The sequence below is a fragment of the Protopterus annectens genome, chromosome 12.part0, assembly GCF_019279795.1.
Source record: "Protopterus annectens isolate FY-2018-M chromosome 12.part0, PAN1.0, whole genome shotgun sequence".
Classification (NCBI taxonomy): domain Eukaryota; kingdom Metazoa; phylum Chordata; order Ceratodontiformes; family Protopteridae; genus Protopterus; species Protopterus annectens.
Window position 1 is genome coordinate 740540524 of NC_056746.1, and position 12074 is coordinate 740552597.

The following is a 12074-nucleotide window of genomic DNA, read 5'->3' on the forward strand; positions in this document are numbered from 1 at the left end:
GTTTTGCATTCCAACATGTGTAACATTGAGCACATTACAAATAACCTGCTCCGTGTTTCCAAAGGATCATGCAGAGCGCCACTGGAGGCACTTTTGCTGCAGCGAAGTACACCTTCATCACTCCAAACATATGTTCAGCAATGTTGTGACTCTTCAGGAGTGCATAATTGCATGTATTATTCTCTGCTGTGGTCTATGAGTTGCAGATTGGTGTCATGAGACATGGGTCTAGGGCATATCCAGCATCAACAAGGATATTTTACAGAATTAAGTCATTCCATATAAATCACTGATATAAGTAACACATGTGCCAGATGTGGGAACTGTGGGCATTGACTGGGTGGTACAATGACACATTCTATATTATAGTCTGTGCATTATAAACCACATGCAGTTGATATAGTAGAATCCCTTACAGATGATATGCCATTGTCACTGTGACTCAAATGGAGTCTTGATGTCAATGAGGGTGCAGTAGACAGCACCAAGTATGTTTGTATGGCAGTGCATCACTAAATGTGGTCTGTTCACAATGCCACCGATACCATCCTAAGTGTGACCTCCACCATGCAAGTGGATGGATATTCCTGCCTGCACCTGTACCCTCCCAATCCCTGTCAGCATTGGTCTGCAGCTTGTGGTACCTATGTACCTGGCAGCATATTGCTGAATTTTCCTACCCTCCCCCAAGAAAAATAAAGTTCAAATACAGAAAAGCTATGATAACATCATGGTGACTGTCCAATGCTGTAATAATCCCACCTTTTTTAGACTTTCAGTACTACAATATTGAGGTCTCCTCCAAGCCACGCTTGAGTATTCAGGTGCAACTCCTGATTTGCTTTTCAAGTAACTTGGAACAGTATAATGTCATTTAGACAAACCCCAACAATACACATTTCATATGCAGCACATGAGAATCCATATAAGTGGCATGTATACCCTTACCTCAGTTGTTGCAACTGCCTCTGTATTCAAGAGAAATCTTATGGTCAGTCTATAATTCACCGTTGCAACATCCCCATGCCAATCAAACAACAATAAACATACCCATTTAGACAATCAATTTCCACTCTTGATATATGGCCTGTGTCCCCTGACCCCCATCACAAGTTACACCATTCTGTAATCTGTTTGGTACCATAATAACATACCTCAGAGCTCAGTTACAAGGCCTCCTATGGCACCCTCCACTAGTCAGCTAGTAGATTAGCAGCAACTTCTATCCAACAACGGAAAAAAGAAGAGTAATAATTTTGATCATACATTCTCCCCTTTCACTTTCCATTGCAGACTTGCAACAGCAACTGTAACCTTTTCCTTCCTCTCCGAAGTCCATTGGCATTCTTTTGCTCATCAGCGAATCTCTCTCTAGAGCACAACAACTGTGGCTTTTTGTGAAAATTTGAGGCCTGTTGAGCAGCAGTTATGCTAAACAAGTAATTGAGATTATTTTCACACATATCATACAATGTATAATGCAACAAAACTGTACAGTGTATATACATGAATAACCATGAGGCACATTCTACATGCCTGAATGGTTCACTGATCCTTGTGGGGATTCAGTCTCATGACACTGGGAGGCACAGCAGTGCAATTAAGCAGAAGGAAGTAGGTTATATGGACCACATATAATCAGCTCAACATGCTTTTCTAACCCCACCCAACAAACTGGCATGCCATTTGCCTTTGTGCCTATATATGGTGGGATTTGGCCCTCTCACCATATATGATGGCATTGGCCACTGTCACACTGCCTTACTGATCATCGATGTGTGTCATGTGACATCTGCAATGAGTTTCAATATGCTGCTTCTACCATTTAACTCAAGAATGTCATCTGTGAGGTGCCCATAGCTTCTGACAGTGTGGATTATCAAAGGTTTCCTAGGTGCAGCAGAAAGGAATCAAAGGCCTTTTTTAATTTCCTGCACAGGGCTACCTAGAATGCCTGGTTAACAAGTAGAAGTCAAAGATGTTAGCTCTGACTAAAATTTCTTTGATGGCAGTTACATAATCTCAACACAATTGATAAACTATTAAAACAGCTGTGCTATATTTAAAAGACATTTGTAGTCACTGGTAATAGTATTAAGCAGTGTATTACTATAATGGTATTACAAGACAGTACTGATGGTCATTCCACTACTGTGTTCCATGATTTAGTCAGCTTATAGCTTGCTGGTTGATTTTTAGCAGTTTCATCGTAAGATCTGTGATAAAGTTTTTATGGTGGTGGTCATACTAAGAGTTTGACTTACTGGAGTTTTATGTCACTGTGGAACTACTGCAATTGTTTTTGTGCATAAGGGTTAATACTATATAGCATTTGTCTTTATTGCAATGTGTGCTGTCTTTGTCAGCATGGCACTAGCTAGCACATAATAGCACAATGTCCATAATAATGGCTGCATCTTTTCTTATTTATTTGTTGGTATAGATACCAAAGAGAGACAGTGGTGACTTCACTTTACTTAACTGGCTTGCTTTGTTATGTTTCCACACTGAAGTACTTTTACAGAATCATTGCACAATATGTCTTAAAGTAACATAGGATTATAGACAATTAAAGCAAAACAGGTTTGTTTAATAAAGATGAATGCAAAAAGAATGGCAAATATATTTTTCCAGGTGGCAACCTGACAGTATTCTTTAATATTATAATGACATTAGCACTATTTTGTTTTACACATATAGCAGAAAATGTTCTGGTGTTCCATCATATACACACATTGTCAGTAACAGTGCTTTACCCAATAGGTATTAAAATACCTTACTGAAATTATACTTTTTGTTCTTACTTTACACTGCCAGGAGCATGTTTCATGTAACATGCATAGTTACCACCATGTTGCTGTACCATGATACCTTTTTCTCAATACACATTAACAGTAGCAGTGCATTGCTCTATGTATATCAAAAGTATACCAAAGGAACAGTAATGAACATGCTGCTATTATATGATACCTGTTTGTCTAATACACACAGTATCTCTGCTATACAAAATACATATTAAAGTGCTCTGTATTGAAATAACACTGTAGCAGTCTGTACTGCCAATAGCATTACTTTATAGGACAGATATAGCAATGAAGAGGTTGCTATATTGTGATTCCTTTTCAGCACAAAATACACTAACAGCACTGTTTTTGTCAGTATGGATTGTACTTAGTGCAATTCTTAAAGGACAATCACATCTAAACCCCTGAATAAAAAGACTGAACTTTTTTGCATTACTAATTTCCTGTATCAATGCAAGTGGTTATTTTCTAATTTGTTATACCCCAAAATGGCTTGAAAGGGGTGCTCCATCCTACATGATTTTGTTTTATAGTCAAGGCATCTGCCTCCCTGATGTCACTTCACAGGGACAGAGAGTCAGCTCTGTAATGAAATCACCATTTTCTGCTATCCTGCCCCTCCGTTGATTTACAATGAAAGTGCTGTTAATTTCCTGCTTTCTTACTATTAGCATCAATCCGCTTTTTTTTTATTTTGATTCATTTGATTTTATCATCAGCCATTCTGAAACAATACGTTAAGAACATTTGAGTGTTAGGTTTGAAAAATCAGCTGGGTTAGTTGCTTTCATAAACTAATCATATACACCAACAAATGGGCAGGCACAGAGATTCCTGAACTTTGTTAACACAAACTCCCTTGATAGGCTACCCATCTATGTCAAGCAAAGTTCTTCATTAGCACTCTTCAAGAAAAATCTTGATGAGTGGATGGGAGATATGAAGTACACCCTGAGGATCACTTCTGTGTCTCTGCTTGACAGTGAAACAGGAAATAACTTTCTTGGGTGGCATAAGCCAGGGAACCTTGTTGGCTAGGCTTACGTAGGCCCTTGGGCCGATAGCCTAGTACCTACCTATGAACCTATGAACCTATAAGATTGTCAATATGCCCATCAGGGGTGTGAACATACTTGGTCTGGTCCTCGCTAATGTGGGAGAGCCCAGCAGTCCCCCAGTGTAATTTCATATCTGGTGGGATCATATTAAAAAAGAGGGTCTCCTTTAAAGTAAAACTAAAATCTGGAACCCTAGGTAACCCTGGAACATTTAGCAACTATTCTAAGGCAAACTTTCTCCTATAGGTGATAACCTGACAGAATTTCAAGCCCCCCTCCTAAACCTTGAGAACACTGCTGCCTATGTGAAACTGCTCACAGAGACCCTATACAACCATGTTAATAGTTATATGGAGGCAGATTTACTCACCAAGAATAAATACAGAACTAACTCAAAAAACAAGCTATCCTGGTAGAATCACAGCTAACAATAATCTGTGTAACAGAAGCAAGAAAATCATGGCATAATTTATGAGGTATAGCACCCAGCAGGATATAAACATTCTCATCAAACTAGAAAACTCAGATGACAAATAAAATTTACCAAAGCCATATGGGATGTTAATCTGATAATGGTTAACCAGCTATGCTCCCTGGTTATGCATAGCAATCTGAGTAGAAAGCCTAAGAAACAAACATATGACAAAATCCTTAGAATAAAACACATGCACAAAAGATAAAAAGGTGTGTGACAAAATCTACTAAAGTGAAATGTGAAGTAAATCTGACCTCCCAGACCAAGCGCAACAACAACAAGGCATTATTTAGCTATGTCCGCAACCTCAAAAACAACACACAGTTGTGTGTAGAGCTTATTGTTAAAGAATCCACCTATGCCTACACTGAGACAGAAGACATATCAAACCTACTGGCAGACAAATGTAGCTATAACATGACCCCTCTGTCCCTCTCTCCCAGCCTTCCCTCAGGAAATGCCATCAAATATATACCAGTCAATGTCATAATGTTTTAGTCACAGTCAAACAAATGCAATCAATCATAATAAAAAACCTGAAGTTAAAAGCCTTCTATGAAGTTTGTAGCAAAAATCTTAAGCCCACCTCTCATCCCTATTTCACTGTTTGTGTTGTACTCTTTGAAGACAAGTATCCTGTCATTTTCTTTCACACAAGTTTCAATTATTACTGCTACATCTATCTTTAAAAAAGTCCATAAAAAGAGTTCTATATTATTTAGACATTGTAGATTTACTGTTAGTACCATTAACATAATCTGGTTTATGATTGGTTTGCTTTCCACAGCACAACTTGAAAAATCTGGTTATGATCATTGATGTATTTCAGTATGGTAGTCTCAAGTATACTCTTTCCATTTTTATTTGGATGTAAACCATGTTTATTCAAAATACTTTAAATTTAATTGGGGTTATCATAACTGGTAATCCAATTCATTACCTTTTTTTTGCTGTCCACTGCACCCCTAAAGATGACTATCAGCTGCAGCTGCTGGCTCTCCTCAACCTCTGGCTCTCCTTAGCAACCTGGGACTTAGTCCATCCCATGCTCAGTGCCAGTGAGGCAATCAAGGCATCATTGTGTAGCATTCTATTGTTGCTGAGGGGGGGTCTTAATCCCTAATGTACCATTAACCCCCTACACACACACACACACACACACACACACACACACACACACACACACACACACACACACACACACACACAGACACACGCACACACAGAGATGCACACACACGCACGCGCACGCGCACACACAGAGATGCACACAGACACACACACACACACACACACACACACACACACACACACACACACACACACACACACACACACACACACACACACACACACACACACACACACACACACACACACACACACACACACACACACACACACACACACAGACAATGGAGATCTGTAGTATTTTTGTCTCACCTCTTGGACAACTCAGCCAATGTCACCCTACTGATTCTCATTTAGTAGAGCACCTCTCTTGCATCCATGCGTGATCTGTCTTCCACTAGGATAGGCACTCCCATCCTTCCTTTGCCATGACTCAGATTCCTGAGCTGCCAGTCGAACCCAGGCCACCTGGACCATAGTTTTATTTATTTATTTATTTATTTACATTTGTTAACCAGGAGAGTCCGAGTAGACACAGGTTCGTTTTCAGCAGAAACCCGGGGAGAAAAGCTCCATATTAAGTATTATTTGCATTATACAGTTAAAAAACATAGCATTTAAATATAGACATTAGTCCAGTTAAGGACGCAAGGCAAGAAGAAAACAGATGTAAAACAGCTATAGAACATAGTACAATTTTAAAATATGGTGACATATACTAAGCATGGTTAGAAATGTAATTGAGATTCATCAGTGAACAATTGATACAATCTGTTTTTGAGGTACATAACAGCCATTAGCAGTTGTTGCTACAAGAAGTTTGTATTATGTGGTAGGTAGCTGGGAACATGAGTAGCCAAGCTTGGTAAGAGTAGGTTGTTGATAGGGGGCTGCAAGAGGTAGTGGGTGGGGGAAATGGATGGTATTAGAGGGGGGGTTGCAAGGGCATATCTGGCAAGTTTTGAAATGTGATTTTAGTAAGGATTTAAAGTGGGTGCAAACACTCTATGCCACAGTTTAGCTTAGTTACCCAGTCAACTTAATGGTTCACGGTCTTAGGTGAAGTATATCTGTGTACAGTTTCAGAGAATTTAACTGGAACCCTATATTCTGTTATCATTCTTAGAAGATCTTATAAATCTCTCACCACAGGAAAAAGCATCTCTGTGGTTTAAGTCATATGTCCCAGTGTGAGCTCTTAAATCTCTGAGTTTGCGGGTTTTTAGTAGCCTTTGTAGAGCTTCTTAAATGTGTCTAATATATACCCCAGTAGATACATGACTTCTATTATTTCTGCAAACTTATAACTGTGTTTGATTATAGAGACAGCTATGGCCACAGTTTCTTTTGCAGTTACTTGTTTTCATTTATCCATAGGTTGCACCGAGCTTGCCTTGTGAATGGCTATATACAAATTATTATAATAAAAAACAGAAAAAAATTATCCTTTACACTTTACATCCAGAAATTTATTTTTATCTTGTATAGAACATCTTAGCTTTTTTTTTTTCTTGAAGTTATGTTGTTTAAAGATCTAAATTCTACCATATTCCTCTTGCTTTTCCTCTTAGTCATTTTTTCTGTTTATCTTGAGCAATACATATCATCATTCCTTTCCTATAAAAGTCTTGACAAAGCTGTAGGACTCCACCTATGTGAAGTTATTAGATCATATGATGTGAAGTCATTAAATCATATGACTGTATTGCAACCAAATGTGGGTTTTCAACTCCTGAGTATGTGATGATAGAAGCTACATGATATTGGAAAGAATGAAAAAGCCATAGCACGTTATTGCTGCAAGGGGTATGTGTGCCTGTAATTTCTTAAAAGACTGTTGCTATACTTGTCTTTCTCACACAACTTTGCCACCTACCAGGTTTACCCAAACACATGTGATGCATAATGTAATCACTGTGATAGGAAAATGGCAATATTTTGTAATGCATGGAGAATCACCAATTCAAATATATCTTACTATGGCAATAGCATACAGAGCATTGTCTCATATCCTAGCATACAGAGCATTGTCTCATATTCTCTCTCCACAAGAAAAGCTTTAGTAGTTCTCATGGGAAAGCCAAATGCAATCCCATGGCATCAACATTATCTAATGAAACATTTCTGTGTGAAGAATGTGCAGAAATCTTTGTAAAGTGAATCCCCAGCCATACATGTACACATCACATAGTGGGCTAACAATGTTGTTACCTACCTGCACATTCACAGACTTACTGACACAAGTGAGTCAAAGGAGTAATGGCTGGATTTGAACAAACTACCTAAACATCACAAGGAACAAAGCACTGCCTGAACCGCATGTGTCACACAAGATGTTTTGCAATTGTGACAGTGCGTATTTGAATGGATGGCATCACAATTCTTTCATACTTTGATGTTCATCTGAAAATGTATGAAAGTGGTTGAATTGCACAGTAACTCCACACAGCTACATGCATTAGAAGCCTTCTCGATACAGCATGACAGACAAATGCACAAATATAGCAGTCAATCATTGTCGGATTCAAATCTCCTCTCATTTTTACTTATGCAATCTAAAGAGCACAATATCAACAGTCAGTGCCACAGGATAACTCAAACAATCTCTGTTATTCAATTTTGATAGCATGATTTGATAGCATTCTATTTCCAAAACTGTTTATTGGCTGGGGATAATACAAATTTGTAGGGTAATTCTCTGCCAGTGAACATACATCTCTTAAGCAGAAATTTACATAAAGGAGTGTTATTGAGGACACAATTGTGCATGACAAAATATACACTGTGCATTTTTGACATGATGACCTCATCAGTGTGATGCAGAGAAAATTTTGTGGTAAAAGTGGGATAAGGCGATGGGGGCATCCTCTCCCATGTTAAAGTCTTCCCCTGACTGAAAGTTGATGCAGCATGTCTCTTAAGAACGCTACACATACCTGACATGGAAGCCACACACACACACACACACACACACACACACACACACACACACACACACACACACACACACACACACACACACACACACACACACACACACACACACACACACACACACTCTTTCTCAAGTTCCCAACTGGGACAGCTAAACCTCCTACTGATGTAGTTTTAAAATCTAGAGAACACAGAATTAGGCATGAGCATCACAGGAGAAGTCTGACTGTTAAGGGGAGGAGAGCACTTTTGACACAATTATCTCATCAGTGTGTTGCACAGAGGATGTTTCTATTAAAAGTTGGATAAAATGCAGAGAGAGCTGTGCCCAAAGTTAAATGTATTCTCGTCAGTGGAAATGGACATAACGCATTTCACATTGAGACATTACTTACCTGTCACTAGACTCCCCCCCCCACACACACACACACAGACACACTTCCCACCATGAGAATTAAATTTCCTACCTATCTAGTTACACAGTCAAGGAAACACAGTATTGGTTGCAAGCACAATAGAAGGAGTGGTACTCTTAAGGGCAGAAGAGTGCACTTTTGACATGATGACCTCATAAGTCTATTGCACAGAGGCTGTTTCTATTAACAGTTGGATAAAATACAAAGAGAGGTATGCCCAAAGTTGAATGTATTCTCCTCAGTGGAAGTAGACATAACAAGTTTCAAACTGATTCATTACTTATCTGTCACTAGACTCCCCCTACACACACTTCCCACCATGAGAATTAAATTTCCTACCTATCTATTTACACACTCAAGGAAACACAGTATTAGTTGCAAGCACCACAAGAGAAGTGTCACTCTTAAGGGGACAAAGTAAACTTTTGATATGATAACCTCATCAGTGTGTTGCACAGAGGATAGTTCTGTTAAAAGTTGGCTAAAGTGCAGAGAGAGCTGTGTCCAAAGCTAAATGTTATTGGCCAAGATATTCCAAGCTTCAGCCTTATACTGAGACCCATTATATTGCTTCTGCAGTAGCCTCCAGCTATAATGCTTCTCAAACAATGGCACAAAAATTCTGGACTCCTCAACACCCCACCATTGTGCTCTAAATGAAACACCATCTCTACCAAACCCAGCCATAACTGCAGCAGTCAAACTAGAAATAGGGATCTGAATTGGCACCCAATCCAGATCTGGTCTGTTACAGCTTGTGTACAAAGATGCACAGCCTTGCCAACTGCATTTGCACAATTGAAAGCTTAGCAATAGCTTGCCAGACACATTGGCAATGAGTACATCAATAAGCAGAGCAGGTGTTAGAAATGACAGTGAGATTTTGCCATGTTTGATGCTCAAACTATTGAGACATGTTCCAGTGTTAAACCTTGATCTCCTTTATGTTGTTGTTATTTATAATCATGGTTGCTTGGAGAAAACATGCCATGACTTATGACATATTGGGCTGTTGAGACTTACGCACAGCTAAGATTGAGTAGTACCACCTGGGAATCAAGCCGATGAGAAAAAAATGAAAGACATGCTAAAGATTACTTATTAGCTGTTAGTACCACAAGAGAACTCACTTTATAACCTCATAATTAGAAGCATTCAAACTGAATTATGAATGCAAATATACTTTACATATATCTGTATGACTGTGACTTTATTTATTCATGGGACTGCATTTCTATGTAAAGCACAGTGTTGGTGTTTGTAAATACGTCTTATATGCATTCAGTTTCATGACCTGAGTAAAACACGAGTTAGGGTACATACATACTTCATAGCACATACGGTCATAAACACATACTTATGTGAGAACTCAATAATTATTAAAATATTTGTGTACGTTTTACCTATATGTATAAATTCTACATTAAATATCATCACTGTCATGTTTAACATAATTTGCACACATTATATTGGGCATCTATAGCAATCAGTAATGATACATTTCTTGCAATAAAAATACTCATGTACATTTACTGTGACATTCCCAATCAAAATGTTGTAACAAATGGAATTCTGACACCCTCTCCATTAAAACCCTGCATCAACTGTTTTCATTCTTTAAGATAATCTGACAGGTGGAACTTATTCACTGAGTACTATCCAGAGTGTTTATGGTCTCACACTGGCATCATGCTCATTTGTTTTTCAGTATGCACCTCAAATTCAATTTTTCATTTTTTTCCTAAGAAGTGAACAGTAATTGTGTTCTGCTCACCAGACCACAAATGCAAAAGGCATTAGAAAAAAAATCAAAAAAATGGACCAAATTAATACATTGAATGTATATATGTAGCAATGAATGAAGCTGTTAAAGCATTAACATGAAGCATTCATCCTTCTTACATCTGCTTGTACCATCACAAGTAGCATTTATGTTACACATAAATAGGATTTCATTTAATGGCAATTGCTCAGTAAGGGGGTACACAATGACAACAGTTCATTCTTGCCATAGTATATACAATTAATAATGACAACAAGGTTTACAGTGCATTGCATAAGTGTCATGATAACAAATTGTGACATATGGATAATTATTTCAACATATATGACACATATTTTCACTTTATTCATGTTACTACTTTTGTGCTACCAGAATGTAAAAAAAAATCATACATTACCTCTTGCAATATCACCAGCACATACTGTTATTAGTAAGGAGAAGAGATGAGTTTACAACAAAAGCACCTGTATAACATGAATTCACACAGACTACAGGTAAGATATTTAGCATGTGTCACACACTTTACCCATTTATTTCATAATCAACATTGCAAGTCAAGAGTTACACTGAATCTAGTAATAAAAACATTCTGTAAACTGGATTCAAATGCTGCATCACCTATCTTAATTCTCTACATGCACCTCATGTACATATTGTGGTACAGAGATACTAACTTGATGGGCTGAATCTGACTGTCAATCTCTGGTGCCAGGTTTGTTTGCACTACAGAAGGTAGTCTGAATTACATTTTTCACTTTTTTCCTTGGGCAGTGAACTTAGTAATTCAATGCAAAAGACCACGGCCAACCCAGTAAGCAATGCAAAACAGCATGCAAATGATGAAGAGAAAAGAAGAAAAAGGGCTACTAAAATAGAAGAAATGTTATAAAACAAGTAGTTAAAATGTACTGTTATGATATTTCCTCTTGTGTTTCAGCATGAACGTAGGCTCATTAAACATCATTATGCTGAAACAAAATCAGCCAACTCTAGATTAGAACCTAGGACATTCACTAGACACACTTGAAATTCTTATTATTATGTGCCGCACACATATAATTAGACTATAAAGATAAAAAGGAGTTTACTTATACTCATGATGTGATATAGTATCAATTGACATTACATGTGCAACAGAAACAAGTCCTGTGTAATTTTTAGTTAGATGTGTGGGTAGCTGTGATATTGGCAAGAGAGGAAAATAATCATTCCTCATGCAATATAAAATAAAAAAATTGAACACTGCACCTCTTTTCTTCTGTTTATTTTATCTATGTTTCTGTAACAAGACTGCTATGTGTTTTGCCTTGCAGTTGGTATACATTTTAATGAGTAATCTACTTCCTAAGAATTGCAGACACAATTATACCCAGAGGTAAAAACTGTTGTCAGAAACAATTCATATGAATGTTAGAAATGTTTCTCTCGTATGTTAGTCAATGGTAGTCATGAAATGCCTTGTAAGTCCCTTCT